A 25,070-nucleotide genomic window follows, 5' to 3' on the forward strand; every position below is an offset into this window, starting at 1 on the left:
TTGTCAAGTGATACCCAGTTTAAGTTACAGTTGTTATTGATACTATAATCATTACATCATCAGTTCCTACATCCAACTCAGAGCTGCTTGTTAACGTGGATGGGATATTTTGTACTCAGTGACAAGTTATGATTGTTTTTGCTATTCTGTTTCTTTTCTTAGATATTGAAAATCAGTTCTTGTGACTTTAGGATGGTATTGGCCTGCTCAGTATTGCATATGTGACAGATGGTTAATATGGCTCATGAATAAGAGGGCAACACAAAATATAGCCCATTTCAATTCTTTCAGTATGATTTCAAGAATTCTTTTTAGAGCCTTTTTTACAACCTTTTTATAGCACTTATGTAAATACTTTACAGCTTTTTTACACCATTTACACAAATAATTTTGAATGAAGTATATATGAAGGATGGTGAAGTGAGAATAAGTATACTCTTGCCAATCTGGTTCTGTATTTATTGACTTATTCAGAGCTTATTAGTGTTTTTCTCTGATAGATTGCAGTGTGACACCTGCCTGGAAGCCAAAGAACAAGTTTAAGGATTATTCATCTGGTCTTCTGATTGCTGGAATATGTAGACTTCTGGTTATGAACAAAGTCCTATTAGATGGCAGTTAGGATTACACATTTTAATTTTAAGATAAAATTTCTCTATTCATCTGTTAGCAATTTCTGTTACTTGACATGAACCCTGACATAGTTCATTAATTACTATATATCTGTTCCCACAGAGGAGTTTGTTTCCCTTCTGGAATTCAAATTATCTTTATCGTAGGGCATAGGTGCCAAAAGTAGTTTTAATATATTTTTGTGTAATATATAAAATATCCACTCAATTTTGCAACAATATAAATGTAAAATGTAAAAGTCCTTTTCCACTATTGTATGAGATATGGGTTGTAGCTAATACTAGAGGGGAGATCATCATATGTATAATGTTAGCTTTGACTTGGTACTAACACAAAAATCAAACCCTTTACTTAAAGCTGCTCACTGTTATTTCCCAAGAAATGTTGATGCATCTGGTAACCATAACCCAGTTGCAGCACTGTCTTTCAGAATACACATGGACCAAGGTCATTCCCATGTTCCAGGGGCAAAGATTATTCCCGTCTATAATCTTATAGATGGTAGGAAACTGTCACAGCTAAGAACTTTGTCTTCTTATAAGTAGGCAATTACTTGAGTTAAAACCCTGAATTCTGCAAGTATGCAGTACAAACGTGAAGTCTGAGCTTCAGTCTGGTGAGAGGTACAAAAAGACGGGTACATTTTTCAGCAGCTACTCAGTTGCCCATACTAGCTACTTGGTCTACTTTATCCTGGTTACAGTTTATCATTGCTTCTGGTACCTACAGAGTGCATTTGTAGCGAACAACCACCAGTCAATTCAATGTAGAAATCCTCATTTAAAGTATACCCAAGTTCTTCTTTCAGTCCTAAGAGTAGCAATAAATTCTGTTCTTCTCTTTTGCTGCCTTCAGAAAATTTTCTTCTAACAGGTACTCCTAGAAAACTTGTAGAATGCCAGCAGCTGCTGTGCTGATACTGGCAGTTTTTTTATTTCCTGTTGTCCTACAGCTCCAGCTGCTTCTGTGAAGCAGAAGAGACAGAAGTTCTGAAGAACAAAAATGACCACTATTTCATTATTTGTTTACAAAGTTATTTTGGACTGCTTACTGAGACAACAAGCATTAGTGACAGCTTCTTTATCCTAGAAGATGATGTTAAATCATTTCTTAGAGGGTCTGTAATCTCTGACACTGCAAAACATAAAGGATTTAATTAGTCATTGAGAATATGAAAGATATCATAAAGGTATTTAAGGCATTACCTCTCAAAGGAAAAACCTTCAGGCATTACCTTTCAGAGAACAAATCTAATTTAGGTGCTGCCATGTGCGCATTAAAGGGTCTGATGTACATGAAGAAATGCTCATGCATTACAATTTAGACCCATAAAATTTGAAAATGTATTCTCTCCAAAGCAGGCAGATCTTCTTGGGGAGATGTAGCAGGGTTTAAAATACAGAAGACAATACAGTTATATTGTATTGTACAATACGGAGAAGGTAAACTCCTCGGCAATTGAATTCAATCCTATCTACTACTAAGTAATTAGAGAAACACTGCCATTATTTCTTCTAGTTTATATTTCTTTTTTTTTTTGTTTTTGGGGGTCTGTGTCAATTAGGGCTTTCTCTCATCTTTAAGTGTATGCATTAAAAGTTAGTGTGGGGTAGGACAACAAGTCTAGGGGGCAGCTGTGGCAGCTTTTTAAGGAGTTTAACAGTGTGGACAGAGGTTGCTCTGTGGCAACTGGCCTCAGTAATGGTCATCTGGTAACTAGTTAACTACTGTAGCAAGTGAGCTTCCAGCATATCCTTAAATATATAGGAGCAGAACACTAATTGGAACACTACTATTATTAGTCACTTTTTAACAGCACACAATGGTGCAAAATTTCCTCCCCCACAGAGAATTGTCCCTGGAATTACAGAAACACCTATAATCATAGAAAGGAAACGACACCATTGTTTTCCAATTAATTGAACCAAATATTCAGTTCTTGAGATTTCATATCAGACAACAGTCCTAGCCAGATTTGGTTAAAGATTTATTTTTTGATAAGAGGAAGATGGACATTTTGAGTTAGTCTGTTGCAGCTAAGGACAGACCAATAAGGAGGTTGTTGAAAGTAGAGCCAAGAAGGAATAAATGTTTATTTTAATTATAAATATTATAATTTGATAAAAGAGGTAAGTTACTATAACAAATGATTATTCACTTTTCCTCTCAGGAGAATCAGTTAGCTCCTTGCAGCATTTTGTTTTGAGAATCTGACAATCTTCCCAGAAGATCTGGGCTATCACACAGGGAAACAGAGGCAGGGTGGATGGATTTTGTCACAGTTCCCAGAGACACCACAGCTGGTACAGTACAATTGCTTCAGCTGCAGGTGACTTTTGTTACTAGCCTTTTAACTGAACAAAAATAAACAGTGCTGTGTTTAGGACTCCTAACAGTCCCTGCTTGAAAATGCATGCTAAAGCTTGTGTGTTGCCTTTTTAGACGTGAGGTTAATTCACTAGTTTCATAGATGCAATTTTACACAGAGCTTTTTTTTGGAGGGGGGGGGAGGGTATGTTTCTAAATATGTTCCCCAGTTGCATGTTCCTCAAAATGGAAAATCATGCTGTGTTGTGATGTTGAATACAATTACTTTGCCTTCTTTCCTGATCTTAAAGTTTAATTCAGGAGTGTGGACATGTATAGTTCTTCATATGTTCTGATCAATCTGAGGTGTAAAACCAAAAAATCCTTTTTTCCTAACATTTATACATGCTTCACCAGTGTTCCACTGCCCCCCCCAACCCTGCCATTCATGCACCAGCCAATCTGTGGCAGATTTAACACCACTATGCACCATCATGGTGTTTTGCAATTCATCGCTGTTTCTATGAAACTGATGTTTGATATTGTGATCAGTGACAGCCAAATAAATTGTCTTTGGAGGAACTGACTTCTGCAAAAGTCTGTGACACAGCAAGGAAACAAGCATTCCAAGATTCTGCCCAAGACCCAAATGTATAAGTTTGCATTTAGCCTTCCTAAACCAATAGTGCTAAATAACTAGATAATTTCTTTATATTTATGAAGAGGTAATGGTGAGAGGAAACTTGATTGGTTCTCATTTACATTTTTGGTCTTCAGCAATTTAATCCTAGCATAAGCTTTTCATTCTGCTGCTTAAATCTTCCAACAATTAAGTTTGGGCCCTAGCTGTTTTCTAAGTGGTGGTCTCTTCAGTTAGTAGTATTGTGTTACCAAGACAATATACACTTGCTGATTGGTCAATGGGCTTAAAACTAGAAAAGAAATAATGAAAGACTATAAGTGGCTAAGCACATCTCACTCTCCATGCATGTATAGTTTTAATGCATATAGAAAATCTTGCCTTTGTGAAATAAAAATCTGCTTCTAATACCATAATGAAACATGAAAAGAAAAAAAAAATTTAAAAAAATTAAAATCTCATTAGAGGGAAATCTGTTAAAGAGGATGTTGGCTTGGAAAATTGCAAGTAGGAATAGCTTTCCACTTCCAGAGAATTCTTCAGATATTAAAGAGTAATTGCTGAATTAATTGGATTTTAAACATAAAATATTGACATCCTCCCCTGCTCTCAAGTAATACAATGAGAAATGTGACAGTTAAGATACTCCTTTAAGATATTAAAACTTAGGTTAAAAAAAAGTATGTCCTCGTCCTGTGATAATTTTCATTAAAAATTATCTTGGTAAGTTCTGCATTAATCAGCAGGAATTTTATTAGATAAATATATTCACTACTCTATAAACTAAGCAAGCACTAGACTAAGAGAAATTGCTAGGACAATTTTTTTCTAGCTATAGTCTGTAGCTATCGTTTCAACTGACAAGTACAGCCACATGGCACTGCTGATACTCTTTGTATACCAGATTTATGTCTTTGCATTTACAAAGTAGCACAGTTACTAGAGAAAGCCTGAGAATTAAAGGCTTGGAGAACTCTTAAATTAACATTTTTAGTGTATCATTATCTGATAGATTCTATACAAGTAGTAATTTTTGGAAAATAAACAATCAGAGAAATTAAAAGACTTTCTACTTGAAAGTCTATGAAAAAAAATAAATTAAGAATACCTGAACAGATGTATTAGAGTAAAAATATATTACACGTCTGTGTAGCTCTACAAGGAATAAAATGTAACTTATTATAATTTAAATAATACTTGGAAAAATTTTAACAAGGAAGAAATTCTTGGATGTTGCTTGTTCTGGTCTCAGCTGCGATAGAGTAAATTTTCTTCCCAGTAGCTGGTGAGGTGTTGTTCTTTGGATTCAGTGTGAGGTGATGTTGATAATGAACTGATGTTTTGGCTCTTGCTAAGCAATGCTTACTCTAAGTTAAGGACTTATCAGTGCTCTGCCAATGAGGAGCTACACAACAAGCTGGGAGGGAGCATGGCCAGATCGGGTGACCTGAATGGGTCATTCCTAACATCATGCCCAGCACATAAACTAGGGGCAGTTGGCTGAGAGAGGGCGAGCACTGCCCAGGGTTGGGCTGGGCATAATTGAGTGCATGTGGAGCAACTGTATTGTGAATCACTTCTTTCTCTGGGGTTTTATTCCTCCCTCTCTTCATTTCTTATCATTACAATTGTTATTATTGTTGTTTCAATTGTTGCTGTTGTTGTTATTAATTTTATTTGTTTTATTATCATGCTTTTCATCTTCTGACTCCCCTCCTCACTGAGGGCAAGCAGATGAGTGGCTGTGTGGTATTTGATTGCTGACTGGGGTTAAACCAAACATTAGTTTAAAAGCATTTGAAGTTAGAAAGTTTGAAAATATGAACTAGAGTTCAACCTTTTTATAAAAGGAAAAAAAAGCCAAACAAAAGTTAATATAATTGACAAACTATTTACCTTAGTTATTCGTTTGTCATTCATTGTGTGTTTGGCTCACTAGAGATTTTTCCTTAGTGGAAACCATGAACCAGATGGAATACAATGTGAATCTTCAATATAAAATAAGGTAAAGTCTGCCTGTTAATCTTTTTTTAAAATTAACTTTGGACCTTGAAAAAACATTCCAAGAGCGGTTTGCCTACCTTGTGGAACTGCAGTATTATCAAGCTTGATAACCAAATATTTTAATGTAGAACTTTAAGTTCAATTTAAATGTATTAAGCTCTTCCATAAGAACAACTTCGGAAGCTGTTCTACAACTGTTCTACAACCAAAGGTCATTCATGTCCGTGGTTTCTATCTCCAGACTGAGCAGTAGAAATTCTCTTATTTACAATTTATTGACAACTGAGCATCAAAATCTGCCTAATACTTGCCACTTTTAAGTCTAGTGCATTTCATAGACTTCAGTGAGACAAAACCTGTTCAGGGTCAGAAGTTGTTGGGAATTTAGCTGCTAGAAAATGGAAAAGTACAAAACCATGGCTAATTCCAAGTCCTGCACCTGCACAGATAGCAGTGTCCTTGGGCCTAGCTGTGGTAGGATAACAAACAGTGAAAGAGACATGAGAAAAGAGAGATGTAACCCCAAAGGAATGAGGAAGAGTTGATAGTATAGCTTAACCAATAGATTGCTTAGCTTACAGAATATTCATAAGCTTATTACTCGCTGTATAAGTGTCTGATGCTCTCTTCAATAAACGGAATTTTGCTTATCACTCATATTGAGTGTCTGAGTTGTTGCCTTCTGATACAAGGCAGGCGGCCTGGTTTCAGGAAACAGCACGGCGACCCATTTCCCCAGGGTCGCTCGGGCCTAAGAAACACGCGGACACCAATATGGTGGAGGATCAAAGGCCTTTATTCTCTCTTCCCGTGGGGTTTTACAGTCTAGGGGGCTTCTACGTCAGGTGGGGGTCTGTCTTTACCATCTATGGTTAGTAGGGGATGGAAAGTTACCTGGGCAAGTGGAAAGTTACTGGAATCCGGTTTAGGGGGCTACATTCCTATGTTAATTTTCTTATCTAAGGGGGCAGGGGCCCTGTCTTCCCGTAACATCACGAGATCTTCCGAACGCCAGGCCCTACCTGCTACATCTCCCCCCCCTTTTTCACAAATGAATGAGGTAATCATACACTGAAATGAGGTATAAGGTTGTAGTTCGATAAGGAAAATGGGGTTTGGTAAATCTGAGTAAGCTTTCGCCAGTCAAGGTTAGAACTTGTGGCTGGCAGTGTTCCCTGGTTGGATTCGCCGCCCAATGAACAGGATGTTGGCTCGTTCCAGGCGGGCCTGAACGAATGAGACCAGCTTGTTCAGCAGGCAAGGTCCGAAGGTAACCGCTAGAAGTAGCAATGCCAGTGGACCTATTAGGGTAGAAATCAGAGTGGTTAGCCATGGTGATTGATTGAACCAGGACTCGAACCAGCCCTGTTGGGCTTCTCTGTCCTTCTGCCTCTGAGCCAGTCTGTTTCGGAGTTCTGCCATGGAGTCTCTCACGACTCCTGTGTGGTCTGCATAGAAGCAGCACTCCTCTCTCAAGGCGGCACACAGGCCTCCTTGCTGCATGAACAGGAGGTCCAGACCTCGCCTGTTCTGCAAGACCACTTCCGAGAGAGAGGAGACTGACTTCTCCAGGAAGGAGATGGATTTCTCGATCCTTTGCAGGTCCTCGTCGATGGTCATTTGCAGCTGGGACAGTCCTTGGTGCTGTGTCGCTAGGGCTGAGACACCTGTTGCCGTTCCCGCCGCTCCTAAACCGAGCAGCATTGCGATAGTTACACCTGTTATTATTTCTCTTTTGTGGAGCCGGCTGGGTTCCTCAAAAAGGTGGTACACCTCTTCGTCTGAGTGGTACAGGACCCTAGGAACAATCAGAACTTGGACACAAAAGTCGTTAGAGTAATCAAATTTGGCAAGAGACACACAGGGACTCACTCCAGATCGCTGGCAAACCCACATCCCAGGTGCGCATGGGACTACCCACTTATTGTTTTTCCTGTTAGGCTTGACAACTTTGGTGCAGACGTTGCCTCTCCGCCTAGCTAGTGTTGCATTGCCAAAGCATCTGCCCTGGCCTGTGACCTGGCTCAGGGTGATCCCTTTGCGAGGGGTTTCCCATCTGCACTGGTGAGGGGCATCGGCTGTGGAGTAACTGAAGGGAGTGTTTAAAGCAATTCCTTCATAAAAGGGAGGTTTGACATCGTAGCAAAGCCAGCAGGATTCGGTTAGGTTAGGGTTGGATTCATTCAGGGATATAAAGGTAGCTTCTAACATACGAAGTATTGGGTCTGAGTCCGATCTGGCTGCGTGGTCTGTCTGAAAGACCTCCGCATGGCCGGTTGGGACTTTGCTAACTCTAGTGGGTAGGGTTTTAGGGTAGGTTGCGTTTTTCCCTTTCGGCACGCTTTTAATCACTTTGTTTGGTCCGACCGCTCTGCCATTGCACCGTAAGCGGGGATGCAAAATTGACCGCTCCCTGTGAGGGCACAGGGCACGAGGGTGTCCTGCCCCCCTGGGGGTTGCTGTGGCTGGGCCGCTGCATCGGGGTGTCTTCCCGCAGCTCCTACAATCCCTCTCGGGCGTGCTCGGAGCAAGGATGCTGCCAGGGAAAGCTGTGCCGGCTGGGGACAGCTCGCTGAGTTGCTGCCTTTCCCCAGAAGCCTGGGCTAACGTGGTCGTCCCGCCACCCCTGTTTAAATAGAATCCGCCCTGCCCCATCAAAAAGCATGCGGCTTATTCGCGTAATATCAAAAGTGAGCAGATCATTATTGTTAGAAAGGTCGTCCACAAACGTGGGTACTACAGCTGAATCGACCCCTCTTTCTGAAATCGCTTTGACTTCCCCTGGGTTAACTGGGGTATATGCCCCCCGTTGGTTTCCCTGCGCTCCGGCAACCCCCACCGGGAAAGCGTTCATGGAGGCTGCCAGTGTTTGGCTTCTACACGTTGCTTTTACTTTTCCCCAATCGGTGAGCCCGTGTTGCGACCGTTTCCCGATATTGTTTAAAGCTTTATTCGGTTTCGCTCGAAACCGTATTAATTCTGCTCTCTCGGTTTCCGAATCCCAGCCAGGCTCGGTCCGACCCAGCTCCTCCCTTCGGGGGTGGTGCCGTTCCTTCTCCCTGCGCTCCCCCCGCCTGCTGCTGGGAGAGGTCCTTGCCCTATAAGGACCTAATTTGAATAGAACGCTCTGATTGGTCTCCCGCTCCACTGCAGGGGCCGCCCCTTCTCTCCCCTCGCCCGTGCATGTGTTGTCAAGCAGACTGACTGCATCTCCGCCCCCCGCCTCTTCCCTTCCGCCCTTGCCATGTGGTTCGGCGCCATCTTCAAACCCATACGGCGGCGGCGAGTCCCCGCCGGTCCCGGCGGGGTCTGACAATCTGGCCGCACTCCGCGCCCCCTCTGCCTGTCCCCGGTAGAAGAACTGCGCGTGCCGCTCTGCCTGCCGCGCTGGACTGGTGGCCGGCGGGGAAGGGACGCATAGAGAAACCGCGGATTTTTCGGGAGGTTCCGCGGGGGGGCTGGGACCCGGCGGGCTCCACGAGAGGGTCGGGGGGTCCCATGGGGGCTCCGGGGGGTCCCCTGGGGGCTCTGGGGGGTCTGGGCTCAGGCTCGGGAAGGGGTGGAACGCTCCCGGCCCCGGCATATTCCCGCATTCAATCCGATCGCTCTCAGACACTGTGTGCGTCGCGGCCCCCGCCCCCCGCTTTACTGCAAGAAATAAACGTATATGCGCGACTTTCCACGTCTCCTGTTCTTCTAATGCCTTGCGTAGGGCCTCTTCTCCTTTCCCCCACGCTTTGAGGCTTTTACCACTGCCTGAGGACTTAGTATCCTCTGCTAAGGCGGCAGTGCGCTTCTCCTGCACTTCCGAATATAATATATTTACCGGACGTTCGATCGTCCCGAGCTCTAGGAGCCTTGCAATAGCAAGATTAGAATTCCTGAGCTCACACTTAATTTTACATTCTATCCTAAACTGTGCATGCATATCTGATACGACCTTTGCATAGGATTCCATGTTCCTTGCTGGTCCGGGGACGTCTCCCCACGCTGCAGTCAGAACCGGCCGCTGGCAGCCGCTGCTTCCTGTCCAGGCGAATCCCCGTTCCCCGGGCGCTGATCGGCTTCCCGGGTTTTCGGCACCAGAATGTTGCCTTCTGATACAAGGCAGGCGGCCTGGTTTCAGGAAACAGCACGGCGACCCATTTCCCCAGGGTCGCTCGGGCCTAAGAAACACGCGGACACCAATATGGTGGAGGATCAAAGGCCTTTATTCTCTCTTCCCGTGGGGTTTTATAGTCTAGGGGGCTTCTACGTCAGGTGGGGGTCTGTCTTTACCATCTATGGTTAGTAGGGGATGGAAAGTTACCTGGGCAAGTGGAAAGTTACTGGAATCCGGTTTAGGGGGCTACATTCCTATGTTAATTTTCTTATCTAAGGGGGCAGGGGCCCTGTCTTCCCGTAACATCACGAGATCTTCCGAACGCCAGGCCCTATCTGCTACACTGAGTCTCCCCTCACTGATAAATGGCTCATCCCCGGCAAAGGCCTCATTCTCGGTGACAAGAAGTGAAGCTAAAATGTACCCAGAATGTTTCATACATAAGAAACCCACTTATCACTATGTGAAATGTTCAGTTCAAGTCACCAACAATACAACCAAATCCAGGAAAATTTGCAGAAGTGGAAATTTTAGGCAAAGTGAAGGTATCAAAGTAAAAACTTATGTGCGCCCTAGACAATACTGAGCTCCTTTGAGGCTTTTGGCCACATCCTCTTTTCACTTTGGTATAAAAATTTCTGTGTGATGACAGTTTCAAAGATTTTTTTCAGAGTAACACTGTCAGAGCATTGTTGCAAACACCAGGATTTTCCTTTTCATCTCCTCAAGGGAAGGAGGAAATTCAGTCCAGATGTCACTATCAGAGTGAGGTCTTTAAATAGGAAGTGTTGTGTGAAAGTTGGTACTTCACTATCAAAATCAAACTACAAAGCACCACATAAAATTACAGTTCTCCCTCTGTTCTATGAAAGAATGGCTGAAGATACATTTATGGTATATGAATCACAAATAACTTCTGATTAACGTATTGGTCACCTCTCTTGGGTGGCTCTTGTGGGATTTCTGTTACTGAAACTGATCTACTTCAAATAAATTCAGCCATTGTTGGATGAGGTTGTCTTTAAGCAAAGCTCAGTTTTCCCAGCCCAGAGGCTCTCAGAGGCTCCACTGAAGGAGGCAAAGCCTGTCCAAGAATGATCAAGAGACCAGGCTCAGAATCATCATTTTGGACAGTTATTTAAATGAACACTTTTACTGTAATTACAGCTTCTTTAGATGCTTCTCAGGAAGGATTACACCAGGAAAGGATGCTCAGTGGAAAAATGTTTCTGTCTGCTAGACCTATAGATCTCAGTTAACAATTGATCAGCAGAGGACAATTTCTCAAATGTCAAATTAAGCATGAAAGACACCTTTCAATGGACTGCTGCCATAGTTTACCCTACACTATGCAATGTTATCTAGAAAATGCTGCCCAAAACAATGCTTTCCCTCAAGGAATCTGCTCCATGATAATTCTCTGAATTTATCTCTATTTAAATTTAAAACTTTCCAAGCAGACAGATTCCAAAACTCTTCTTACAGGAGACTTGAAACGCATTGTAATTGTATTTGGGTTTTGTTTTCAACTTATTTTAAGGTGTTTTTCTACTAACATTACATTGACAGCTTACATCAAAATAGGTGGTATAGTTCTGAAAAAGAAGTTTAGTGGGTCACACATTAAAACTAAGATGGACATAATAGCCTACTTGGATTAATGTATGATAATACATTAATAGCCATTATAACAGTGCATTTATTTTATATACATCATTACCTTCCTGAAGTGGTCTATGATTCAGCACCGGAACACTGAAAATGGCTTTAATCTACTTTTAAAATAGACAGAGAGATATGCCATCACACTTAAGCAAATTCGTCAGTGTAAAGCATTGCTTTATATTTAGTGGAACAATACAATCCAATGTTTTAATTTGCTTAGGCTTCAGATATTGAAATAATGGCTGATTTAGTAAGAAAGTAGTTACTATGCTTTACTTTGAAATTATTTTATTTAAAAATATTATTAAAAGCCTTTTTGTATTAAATTTTGTTACTTTGCATATTTTTTTTTTCAAAAAGGATCTATTCTAATTTAAGATGAATTGCTACTTTCCTTTTCTTCTTGTACTTTTAAATAATTTTAACTAAATATCTTTATCTGTCTTTAACTAAATTGGTCAGTAAATTCTCGTCTTTAAGTAAACTGATTTTTTTTTTCAGCTCTGAGTAAGGCTTAATTTCTTCAGCTTTGTTTTCTGTAAGCTTTGGAATCACTGCTTTAAAATTTAACTTGTGAAGATGTGAAAATCAGCAAGGAAGTAATAAAATAGAAAATGGTAAAATTGTCCTCCTTTTAGAAAAAGAATGGAATCAAGTTTGAGCATAGCCTGGGAGATTGTAATGAGCTTTACAAAAAAATTAAAGCATTATTTAATGCTAAAAATGGGTAGTATTGGAGTGAGAATGATGTCAGCTTTTTAACCAGGGGGAATGTTTAAACTTACTTTAGGAAATTCCTGCATATATCATAATTCTGCAAGAAATGATGGTCTTACCTGCCTTGTTTTTGGAATCTGAAAGCATGGTGACAGCTTCAAAAGTAAGATTCCTTTATATGAAGCAACTCAAAGCTAGCTGGGTTTAAGATAATCACTCAAAGCTTTTACTGAAAGAAGAATGTTTTCCCTTGCAATTTATGGGTTAAATTAGCATGCCTAAATTCAAACTGAAAAAAGAAAGCATTTGTCCAAAATTGCAGATCCATAAAAAGATAGCCATTTCTTCTCCCTTTAAATGACTGCAAGGAGTCATAGTCATGAGGTATCTTTTTTCATTTTGGATCCAGTACCTTTTTTTTTTGGGGGGGGGGGTAGAATGAAGAAGCAATGTGTATCTATACACATATAAATTAATATGTAATTTTGTATATACATGTTCAGATAATCACCAAGTCACATATCTTTCAAGCTAGAAACAGACCAGATGTGACCTTATATATGGACAAGAGATTTGCTTATGTTTTTTGAAGCACTAGTGTACCAAATATTATTTTATGACTATCTTAAAAGTTAACACTGTAAATACTTTTCTCTGATTCCTCACAAATAAGGATAATCCTTTATTTAATATCATGGATGTTCTTATCTTCTTACAATTTTGATTCTTAGAGTTTTTAACAGAGTCCACAGCAGAACTAGTAATTTTTTATTGTGGGTTCTAGCTGGAGTACCTTTACATCAACTGCTTGTTTTCAATGTAGCTTTTGTATGTAAATAATGTGCTCTTCAGGTAAAATGAAGTCATTACTAGGTTCTAAGATCTTTTAAAAGTACATACACTGTGTATGTATTGTGCACACGAAGAGCAGATGGTCTCCATCTCCTATTTAGATGGTAAAGGATCCTGATCTGAATGTAGTAAATGACAATTTAGTATTGACACTTCTCTGTAAGCCTGCCTTGTGAATTTAATATAAAGTTCTAGAGCAGGTTTATTCATGCCAGATTGTTTTAGTTGCCCCTTTCTCATTTAATTTTTTTTGGGTTTACCTGCCTTACCAACTCTGCATGCATAGAGAAGCCTGGGCTGGGTGTAAGACTGCTACACTTCTTTTTGATAAATATAGAGTCACTGGGAATGGTGCTTACCACTCTCTTTAGGCCTGTCTGATTAGATTTAGGCAGATTTGATAAATCAGTCAGCAAGTTCAGGTCCACTTTAAAATATCAGGTGTACTCCAACACTCTGAGCCAGTAATTTGAGCCCAGACCATGGGATCATTTTATTTTAGGCTTACCTGTTATCTTTGTGTAGTGGGGCATCTAGCAAGCTCTGTGCTTGTACGTTTTTGAAAACATCACTATTATTTCTCCATGGACAAAGAGTAGGATTTTTCATCTCTGTCCTTCAAAGAATGCAGGACTACATTTCTTTTCTTGAAAGCTAAAAACTGTGGAAATCAGGAGTGCAGAACATGTTTCCCCAGCTTTATAGTGAAAAAAAAGAACTGATCAACCACATAACCAAGGATGGGCTGTGACCTGCAAAGTGTGCTGCTGACAGACATTTTTGCATTCTTGGATGTTTCATGGTACGCGGTCTAACTTAGTGTTTCTCACACTGACATTATACTGCATTAGAGAAGGGACTGCTAAATGGACAAAACGCACTGGCATCAGAATGAAGGGATAGGATATCTAAAATCTCTTCTGCACGGGAATCATCTAGAGAGCTGCCTCACAAGTTCTCACCTTGGAACCATTTTTCTGAGGAAAGACTCTAATATATTATCCTAAAAAGAACATCTAATCAGTGCCATCAAATTAATGAAATTAATGAAATCAATCTATTCAATGAAATACACAGTAAAAAATTCTCAGCATCCAAAGTGGAAGAGTCAAAAGTAAGAAAGAAACTCAAACATGGAACTGCAAAATTAGTAGCCATAATTTCTAGTTTCCTGAAGCCTCAGCATAAGATCAGAAACAAAGCTATATTTCACCAAACTTAAAAAGGCCTTTCAGAGTATTGTAGAGAATTGTTGACTCTGGTTTATTTACTAGGGAAGTGGTTTGAAATTATAACAAAAAAATATAAATGGTTGCAATAAAGCAAAAGCAGAATAATGTGCTATTCCCATAATAAAGCCAATTTTAACATATCCATCACTAAAGACAGTTAAGAAAAACTTACCTTTCTGTCCTGCTTTGGAACAAAATTTAGACGGAAATTTCCTTAAGGGGTCTCTAAAAAATGAATTCCAGCGGCTTTTCTGTCCTGCTTTGGAACAAAATTTAGACGGAAATTTCCTTAAGGGGTCTCTAAAAAATGAATTCCAGCGGCTCCTCCCCCAACCGGTCGGGAGAAAAATCTCCTTGGAGAAAAGTGTAAAAAACCTGTTTGTTTAACAAGCAAAGTATTCACAAGCATGGGAAAAAAAAGAATCATAGTAAACAATGAAACAGATGGCATAAGACCATTGCTCTGAAGAGATGGCAAATTCAGAGAGAGTCCTGTAGTTCCGAGAGTCCTCTGTGAGTATGTGTCAGTCTCTTCAGCCTCTCTCAATCCCCCCAGGCTCGGACCCAGTGTCCAGGCCACAGAGCATCTTGGAGGACGCCCCCAGGCAATTGTCCTGATGTTCCGGACTGGAGAGAAGCCGAACACTTCCAGAAAAACAGACACAGTCCTGGGAAAACCTTCCTCACCATAGCTAATGAGGAAAACCAGTGAAAAAAAGCCAAGAAAATCTCCCTGTCTCTCCCTCTGCAAAAGCCGAGAACTTGGAGAGCGCTGCACTCTTTATCTCTCTATGTCTTGAATACAAACTACGAAAATATTCCACCGCTCCCCTGTCTCTCTCTTTGTGGGTCAAGCTTAAAGCCGCAGGACCCATTTCTGAGCAAAAAGACAGATGATGGGAATACCAGCATAAAGTCACCCCAGCACACTTTCTTAGGATAAAAAGATGGATAAATAATTCTCTTATTAACAACAGATTAGGAGTCATAATAAAGCTGAAAATGCAATTTTTCACAACAGGGTGTTTCCTGGTTGCTAAGCCACCTGTCTCTGGTATTTCAAAATCCTCTCTCAAAAGTGAGTAAGATCATTTAGGGCAAAAAAAACAAAGCAAAAAACACATATGGAGAAAAACAGCTCCCCCACACTCCCATGCTCACTTTCACTGCAGATTCCTGGCTCCTGATAGCATCACAGGCTACACATTTTCCCTACAATGAGGCTGTTGACTGGCACAGTGTTTGAGGTCAGGATTGTCTTCACTACTGCTCCTTATTTTCATAGTTTTTCTCCATGCTGTTGTGGGTCCTCTGGAAGCTACAGTCTCTTTGGGGAAGCACCTCCTTCTTCTGTTACCACAGTGATCCCACCATTGTTTCTCACTCCTGCTTTCTTTCCTCCTCCTCTGTTTCCTCACTGTTCCTTTCGCGTCCTTAAATATTTTTGCACAAAGGCATGACTGCTCTGGCTGAAGGATTCAGACATGGCCTAAAAAGGGATCCACTGGTGTGGAGGCCCTGGAGGGGCTTCGCCTAAGTTACACCCCATTTGCTCCTTTCCCTATTCCTATGCCTGAACATAGGTGCTCCTGAGCCACTCCCTCCCTTTTCCCTGATTGGGCCTCACCTTTGTACCGCCCGAGGACCAAGGTCAGCCCCGGGGGCCCCTGGAGGGAGAGAGCTGGACCCTCTGAATAGCTGCACTCCGAATGTGTGGATGTCTGGGACCTGAAGATCTCACCACAGCTGAATTAAACATCTGTGAATATTATGCAAAGGCCCTTTTTGTTTCTTTACCCTGGACCTTACTAGCAGCAATTCAAGCTGCAACACACTGGTGCCAACTGAAACAGCACACAGCAGTCTCACTCTCCCCTTTCGGACGTGGCTCTGAAGCCACTCGCCACCAGCACCTGGGCACTTGCACCCAGTACAGGGATTAAGGTGGCTGCTGCTTGAAAAGTTTCCAAAGACAAAACTAAGATCCCTGCAGATGTTTCTAGAAATTAGGTCGCGAGGAGACAGTGGGATAGAGGACATGCCGAAATGAAAAATGCACAATGATGAACAAAAGGAAAAGTACCTGGGACTCTGGTTTGTCAGCTGAGAACTACTCGTTATAGCACAATTTTGTCAGGAATGGTGAGCGGTTCAGTCCAAAAATCTAGGAAATGTTAGGGAAGAATAGACCAGAAAATATCACTATTGTACTGCCACATCTTGAACACTAGGTGCATTTTAAGCCTTTTTCAAAATACTGAAGCGCAAAAATGCAGAGAAGATTAACAATTATGGCTGAAGTTATGCCATTATTTTTAGAGGAAAAGGAACTGTAAAACCTGAAAAATGAAGGAAGGATAAGAGCAATACTATTTACATCCCTGCAGAATCAGGTATGGTAAAGAGAAGGCAAGTATAGACTATTCATTACTCATTTTAGCACCAAAACAACCTGGCAGGCTCCCACTGAAATGAGCAGGCAACATTTTCCTGGCCTTTTTTTGAAGGGGATATGCTTTTTCACAGTGTGCTTAACATCAGACTGGGAAATTAATTTCCACAGAAGGTCATTAACACCAAAAGTACAAATTAATTTGAAAAAAAAATGATTAGGTGAATTAGTGGAACAAAAGTCCATGGGGACTAATGAATGTGATCACTTGGCTTGAGATGTCATAAAATTACTGATTCCTGAGAAGGAATACCAGCAGATGCATTACCTTGTAGCAAAACTTAGAGAGCAGTCTTTGCAGGACACTACTCAAGGCAAGTCTTTGGCCCATGATCTGAACCAACACAACAGTCCTTGAACACAAAACACGGGGAACAGCCTTACTTAAACTAAATTCCGCTGAAATACATATTACTAAAGAATATAGTCTTTCCATTTTACCTCCTTTTCTCTCTCTTTCTCCTGTTGGTAAGTTGCAGGCCTGAGTTGTGCATTCTATTCTCATTGCCTTTTTTCCTCCCAGAAAATGTGAGAGAGAGCAGTAGGAAAATAAAATTGCAGTACCAGCTGTACAGTTACTGGTTACTGACAAATAAAAGCCTAATATGGAAGAAGGCTCACAGGAGATGGGAAAAGGCAATTGTACCCACAAATGTACCACAATGCAGCATGGAATAATGTATGGAGTTATTAACCAACATTTTTATTGTGTTTTCAGTACATTTTATTTCATTGTTTCATTTCATTTATCTAGTAAAACAGAAATCCCATGTAACATTATCTTCAAATAAATAAATTTTACATTAAATACAGCCTTCCTTCTGTGGAATATCTAAAAGGACCCAGTCAGAGAGTATTGGACTGTGGTACAACTATAAATCATCACATTTTCTTTTGAAATAACACAGTTATTATAACTATGCTGTGTAACAACCAAGGCAGGGACTCAGACCAGCAGGGATACTGAGACATTTTTTCAGACAAGCGAAAAAATGGTTTTATCCACTTCTTCAAGCACAGTATTTCCTTATACAGTATCTTTCACTAAGTGACCTATCACACATTGCCATGTCAGCAACACACTTTCTTAATGTCCTTATATTCGGTGATCATGCACTGTTCAGGTGTCTGGCAGCTTCCAGCAGGCTCCTCTCTGCGCAGGACATCTGCCACATCGCATCTCCTTCCCCCAAGGTCAGGAGAAAAAAAGCTTTTCTATGCTGGCATGGCATTCTGCAGGCACTTTCCACAGCCTGTAGCTCAACTCTGTCTTAGCTCTCTCTGCACTGCTGAGGACCCCCAACCATACCTGAAAAATATTTCAAATCTTCTGTTTGCTTCTCTGCAAAGGATCTTTCATGGAACATTTTAGTTCCAGTTTGGGTGGTTTTGTAGGTACAGTATTGACTGCAACACCAAGTTTCAGCTTATTTTTCAGTATACAGTGTGATGAAAAAATAAATAAAATAAATTACAGTCTTTTCTGCTAATTTATTTTATAATTTATGACAAAAATAGGACTCATCTCAACCTATTTACTTTGGACTTCTTTGTTGATTTCATAGGTTTTATCTCTGTAAATATTACTCAGCATAAGTTTTTCAGTGCTCTCCATTCACATAGCTTCACTCCAAACACTCATACCTTATTCCTAATACATCCCAATTATATCCACCCAGTTATCAAACTGTTTTGATGCCAACCCATGTGGGGGCTTTATGTTTTCTTTTGGTTTGGTTTTGGGTCAGGTTATTTTTTTCTTGGTTGTTTTTTTTTTTTTTTTTGTGAGTGAGTGACTTACGTACTTACTTACTTATTGCTACTGAGATGATGGCTAGGGAAAAGCCTCATTACACATTAATTAAGGAAGATAGAGCATGATATTATATATAAGGCACTAAGTCAGCAAATTTTGACTAAATGGGACAACAATGCAATGAACAGTGACAAATAAAGACTGCCATCAGAAAATACAGCAACATTTGCAAACATTTTCTAAAAGAGACTGAAAATATTGATTTTTCTCTACAAAAGAAAAAAAAAGGCGGTTTTGCATAGAACACAACTTTGCCCTAAAATATATATTCATTAGCTCCAGCACTTAGCACTCATCTGGCTCTCCGCTGCAGACATTAATATCTTTAATGTTCAATATTCATGCTGTACTCCTATGGTAGTAACTTTTAATAGAAATGTAAGGAAAACATCAACTGAAACACATGGATTTATTTGAAAGTAAAGCATTTAAATTGTGTCAGGAATGTATTCTCTCAAATTGCAATTCTTAAACAGATACTCTACTGCACTTACTCCCCTTATACTTCCTTGACATGGAAGTAAATGCAGCTTTTAAAGTGACAGTTGAGTAACATAAATGAAAAGGCTTACGATGAAGTTTAAAGTACCACATTTTAGACAGTTATCTTGGTAAGTAATAGTGATGATTTTTTTCAGTGTGTTCATTGATCACATCATTCTCACCAAACACAGATTTCTCAGTAGATCGGAAAAAAACCTCAGTCTGGTAACTATCCGCTTTATTTCAAAAGGAGCTAGTTACATGCAGCAGAACACCAAAAGGGGGTTGGATTTAGTTTTTGTTTTTCATGCACTCCAGTTTTTCATACCTCCAGCAAGAGGTTTTTTTGTGCTGAGTTTCCATTTCATGGGTGCTTTTGACTAGCCTAAGTAGCACGGGAGGCAAAGGAGTGAGATCCCTGCTGCAATTGTTAAAAGGAAATACTAGAGGTTACTTTGCATAAATGAGATTTATTCTGATTGCCTGGGCTGGGTATTTAAAATCTGTTGTCACCTTATAGTCAGTGTAGGCCATTTAGAGAAAAACTTTATAGTAGTAAAAATGGTAATGTACAAGAAAAAAGAAGGCTCTAGAGGCTGAGTCTATCTGACTGCAGTAGACTGTCCAATTCACAGTGTACGTTTTCTTCTGATCCTGAGAGTGCATGTTTAAAATTGTCAAGTTTACATAAATAAATACAGAAAAGCTGGAATTACTTCCACATAAGTGAAAGGCAAAATACAACTCAGAAATCTTATTTCATCTTTAGCCCCTTGAGAATTTATTACTGTAACAGTTAGGACTAATTGAACCCCTGACAAATTTGAAAATCATCTGCCTGTTGAACTCATGCTCCTGGCAAAATTATAGTCTTTTAACTTTACTAAAATAAAAACTTACTCAGTTTTTTTTCCCCATGAAAAATAGGGTTTGGAGCACTTCCCTAGGGAATCTGTTCCAGTGCCAAACTACCCTGGTGGTCAAAAACTTTTTCCTGATATCCAACCTAAACCTCTCCTGACTTAACTTCATGCCATTTACTAGAGTCCTGTCACTGGGCATCACAGAGAAGAGATCAGTGTCTTCCCCTCCTCTTCCCTCACAAGGCAGTTGTAGACTGCAGTGAGGTCTCCCCTCATTGAAGAGTCTCCTCTTCTCCAGGCTGAACAGGCCAAGCGACCTCAGCCAATGCTTATATATCTTCTTCTTGAGGCCCTTCAACATCTCCATAGCCAACCAAGGATGCTCTGTAATAACTTTACTTCATACTTATATTGTGCTCCTGTAATAAATTAGTTAATTGCAGGTTATCTCCTTATATATCTACAATGAATCCTAACCAACATATACTTCAGCATCACTACCAAATTCTTTGCAGTTTTCATCAGCAGGGGTTTTTTTGGTTTTGCCTTTTTTTTTAATTTTAGATAGCCTATCTTGTTATTGCTGCTGTTATGGACTGTGTGATTTATTTCCTTTTATCCTGCATTGCTCAGCATTTTTCTTTGAGAACTGATCCATTTATTGCAGAGACACCTTGTTCTAGTTAGTGATTTACCCTTCTGTGACTCTGGTTATAATACCTGTGTTTAATTATCTACAGTTTCTTTCTTCTTTTGCTTCCTAACAAGAGCATTTATGAAGCACAGTTTTCACTAGCCTTGGAGGTATTTGTCAAAATTTGCAGATCAAGCCTCTTTTCTGACACTAACTTTGTACCTTGCCTTTCATGTCATGCTAAATGTGGTCACTGAATAAATTCTGTCTGGGATATTCAAATATGTATGACAGTTATATTGCAGGTTTTTAGAAAGAAGTGTCTGCAGTTTCACAGTCTACTTTGCATTTTCCCCTCAAAACAACCTCTTATGCACAGATCAAAGAATTCTTTAAATTTTGAGTAACTTAATCTAGCAATTTTTCCCCATATCTGGTGAATACTTCATAGGTTCCTGAATTTTTAGACATGTAGGATTTCACACATGCAATTTCTTTACATTGCAATTTGCTTTAAATAGGAAAAAACCCCCAAACTTTACAGAGGGTCAGACTGAGATATAGAAGGGAATGTGGAGGTTTTATTTCACTTTTGCTAAGTGTTTGTTTCATTTCTCAAACCATGTAATGGAAATATGGCATAGAGAAGTGATAGCGAGAGGAAAAAATTCAATTATCTGGGCCTGGTTAAATGTTTCACAGCATAAGGAGTCTTTGTTGCTGGAAACTGCTGAATTAAACACCTACTCCTACAGATCTCCTTAGTCACACTGTCCAGAAACTTGGTGAAAAAAGCATCCAAAAGATTGCATTGTTTTGGCACTGAAGGAGATCACCAAGAATTAAAACAAGTTCAAAAGATCAACAGAGCTAAATTTTCTTTTCCACCTTTCATTTCCTTCTAGAGGAATGAAGGAAAAGCCCAGGTATTCACTTTGGCTTTTGCTGAGAGACCTTCCCTTCTGTTTGAACCTCATTTGAACAGCTGAGAAGACCAACTGCAAAAGTAGGTACTGTTTCAATCAGAACCTCTGATTTTAAAATGTTTCACTTCTCGGATAGAGAAACTCTAAGAAAGGATATCATCAACACACGGGCAAGTTACAGCTTGGGAGACTTGCAGAGTTCTTTCACTTGTGCCTGAAAAAGGGCAGAGCAGCTATGGACTGACAACCCACAGAAGAGCCTTCCCACAGGACTCATAAAAATGTGATGGCTGGAAAAAAAGGACAGGTAAGAGCTGCAGCAGAATTAAAATGTGGTAGTTATGAGGGGCTGACTGAAATGGTAGCTTCAGTTAATATTCACTTGAGACCTGAGACAGAAACTGAAGGTCTGCTTTACTTAATATGGAAAGGGAACATACTGGTTTTCAACTGAAAAGTAAAAATTACTAAAATAACAAAGGAGTAAGTCTTGCAGTCTTAATTGATTTAAATAAATCCTTCTTGAGAGCAATGATAGAAGTTGGAACACAGAGATGCAACTAAAACAGAGAGATAGCTAAAACTTGCTAACACCCACTAAGCTGAGAAGAAACTTGAGAATTAACAGTACTTTGATGCAACAACTATGAGTTCAAATTGGCTCAAAAAATAAAATTCTGGTCTTGAAATGTAAATATCAAGGAGATGATGAGATACAGGCTGTGAGAGGCAGGATGCCAGGGTATTACATGGTGCATGGAAACAACGGTGCCAGCCATGTGTCAGAGTTTGCATGGGTTGGTCATTACTGCTGAACATGCACAGGGTGGGTTGAGAAAACGGCCTGCAGAGAATGCTAATGTAGTGTTTTCAGTTCTACTTTCATTGCCCTGGTGGAATATAAGAATGACCTATGGTCAAGTACAGGACTTTACTGTTAGAAAATATTATTCACCATGGTTATAAAGTTTCACCTTATGAAAATGATGACTTATAACCAACTACTTTCACTTCATTGGTAAAGGATCAAATTAGTTTTGTCAGAATTTGGGTATGTCTTCCAGCCTTTAGGAAGCAATAGCTAAGCCAAATCTAGAGATGAAACTGAGCAAATGACATACAATTCAATTAGTTTAAAAACACCCTACGCAGTAGAGGAGACAGAGCAAAACAAATATGATGCCATGGCTAATTGAATAGATATGGGGAATCAAGACAAAGGAAAAAAACATTGTGTTCACAAACCCAAAGAATTGGTAGCCTGTCAAAAAAGGCGTTATCTATTGAGGATAAAAATCAAGGAGCATTTGTATGTTGTAGGATCTGCCAGTGGAGAAGGAGGTCTGTGAACGTTTCATCTGAAGAGGGTCCATGTCATCAAATTGCTTTCTGGTTTACCCTCTTGAAAGAATTTCACAGAGGAAGAGCACAGAACTTCATGTGATAAGAGTTAACCTAGCAAAGAACAAGGATTTTTTGGTATCAAGCCTGAGCTCCTTCATTAGCAACTTGCTTTCTTTCCCAGACTGAAAATGTACTAAGTTCCTTCCAAATAAATGAGTTTTTCTTGCAAAAACATCAGCCTGCATTCTAAAACCATTGCCCTAACAATGCTGCTTTGCAGGATGCACAGCTCAAATCTTGACAATCTGAGATGCTGACAGAAATGCTAGGACTAATGGATGTGGGACGCGTCCAGGATTAATTTGCCCAGCTCAAGATTCAGGGAAAGATGCTGCTAAATCCCATTTGCAGTGTTGTGGTTCAAGGCTAAGGTATCACAGGCGCTTTTGAAAGCTGAATGTCAATGTACCTGTAACTGCTAAGTGATACTCCTATAATATACTATAAAATCTGAAAGCCATTGATTTGGAGGAAGAAAATGTCACCTGGAACTCATTATAAATATTACACTGCTGTGGAAAAAAGGGCTTCCTAAGCTCATATTCTGAGAGAACAGAATGTTTTTGTGCTCTGTGCCAGCTTTGATAGTGGAGCCCTGGAAAAAGTTAAAGATAGAATCTAAAATGTTAAGCTTTGTACTTTCCCAGATCAACTGCACCTGCGTAAGCAGTATGATAAATTATATAATTGTTGGATGTGATAATTGTTTAGTAATTAAATATAATTATTATATAACCATGAGAAGAATAATGAGAAACTATGTTGGAAATTCAGAGAGGGGCTAAATCTATGTATACAATAGAACAACATAAGTTTAATAATTAACATGAAAGTTATATAACAATAGAGTATAAAAACATGATCATTTTGGATGTATGCTCGGAGTCAGATTTGGGTTGAATATACCCCTGGCACCCAGAGCTCTTTAATAAAAAGCACCGCATATAATCCCTCCGTGATTATGTGGTTTTGAACACCAACAGCTTGAGCTGGTAGGACTTGCCTCACTACAAAGCAATTTCCAGTCACTGCCAGAGAATATTGTCATTGTACACTACACTTCTGTCTGTTCTTCCCTCTGCTTGGCATTTTTTTATTTTGAGGAAAGGACATGGAATGAGAACAGACCTAGATGTGGCACATCTGTGTTTTGCATTGTGGAAATTCTCCACTGAGAGCAAAAACAAGACTGCAGCATTTTGCAGCAGCTGAGAAAAAGAATTTCTAAGTACTTGTTTCTGGACACAAACCTAGGTTCATCATATCTTTCTTTAGCCTAAGACCAACGCGTATTTTCTCACTTTCCAGTCAGAAAAAATAGGTATGTGAACATATGGAAAATATCCCAAAATTCTGCCAAGCTAAGTGGTGATTCCCTGTTCAAGCACTTCAGACTCAGATTTGTCTCTTCCTCTGTAATTCTGTAATTAGAGAATATTTACATCTTGTGACTTACAGTACTTTACAAATGTTTGTTTACACATATACTTTTTCTTCCTTTCACATATTACCTTCTTTCATTTAGGGCTAAACGAATGATTTCAAAACAAAATATTTGTTTTGCTCTAATGTTAAAGTTCACAGTCTGTGATATTTACTTTCCATAGTATTTCTCTGAACTATAAAAATAACGGTGTTCTTAGTTTCTATCAAAAATAGCTATTTTTGGGTTTTGTGACATAATTTTCTTTAAAGAGGACTAAAAAATAAAGTTGTCTAAGCCAAACTAAAAAGTCTTCGGCCTTTTATTTAATGCAAATCATATTTATAGAAGTCAAAAGAGTAGGTCTGAAGTTGATACAATGCTTGTACTTCCTCAGAAGAAACAGTCTCAGCATTGAGGATCTTCTAAAGGATTTCTATAACTGTGTCTAGTTAAGAATTTGTATGCTTTTCCTGAGTCATCGAAATTACTGTCACAGAAAAAATAACTGCCCTCAATACTGTCTTTGAGGGGACTACAAGTAACAGGATTAGATTATTACTTCCATTTTTATGCGATGAAGTTGCATTATTTGTGATTTTTAAAACTTTTACTCCAAGAAATTTAATGAAAAATACTAAAGAACACTAAGAAATATCTTTCTTAATATGTAATTTTAAAATTCAGTGGCTGTCTATCTTGACTATATAGCTAGAAGTTAGGTGAGCTGAAGGGATAACCTAACACTGCTGAAGTCAAACAAAATTTAACACCAACATCAGCAGATCAGCAATACAATGTTAGATCTCCTTCACATGACTTCCAATTGACCTGGGTGACATATGGGAAAAGTAATTTCCTTGTGGATTTATCTTGCCCAGGTTGGTGCCAGAGTCTTCTCTGCAGACTGAAAATTT

General features: G+C 39.6%; 1 long non-coding RNA gene across 1 annotated transcript in view; it reads left to right on the forward strand.

Moving 5' to 3' along the window:
• The window catches only part of LOC135459641 (uncharacterized), a 40,383-nt gene extending 15,938 nt beyond the window's left edge, over nt 1–24,445 (forward strand). The window contains exons 2-3 of the long non-coding RNA XR_010443070.1: nt 21,306–21,633; nt 22,647–24,445. This is a non-coding gene — a long non-coding RNA (uncharacterized LOC135459641). The remainder of the gene's footprint in view (nt 1–21,305; nt 21,634–22,646) is intronic.
• The last annotated feature ends 625 nt before the right edge of the window (nt 24,446–25,070 follow it).

Source organism: Zonotrichia leucophrys, chromosome Z (genome assembly GCF_028769735.1).
Source record: "Zonotrichia leucophrys gambelii isolate GWCS_2022_RI chromosome Z, RI_Zleu_2.0, whole genome shotgun sequence".
In the NCBI taxonomy this organism is placed as follows: Eukaryota; Metazoa; Chordata; class Aves; order Passeriformes; family Passerellidae; genus Zonotrichia; species Zonotrichia leucophrys.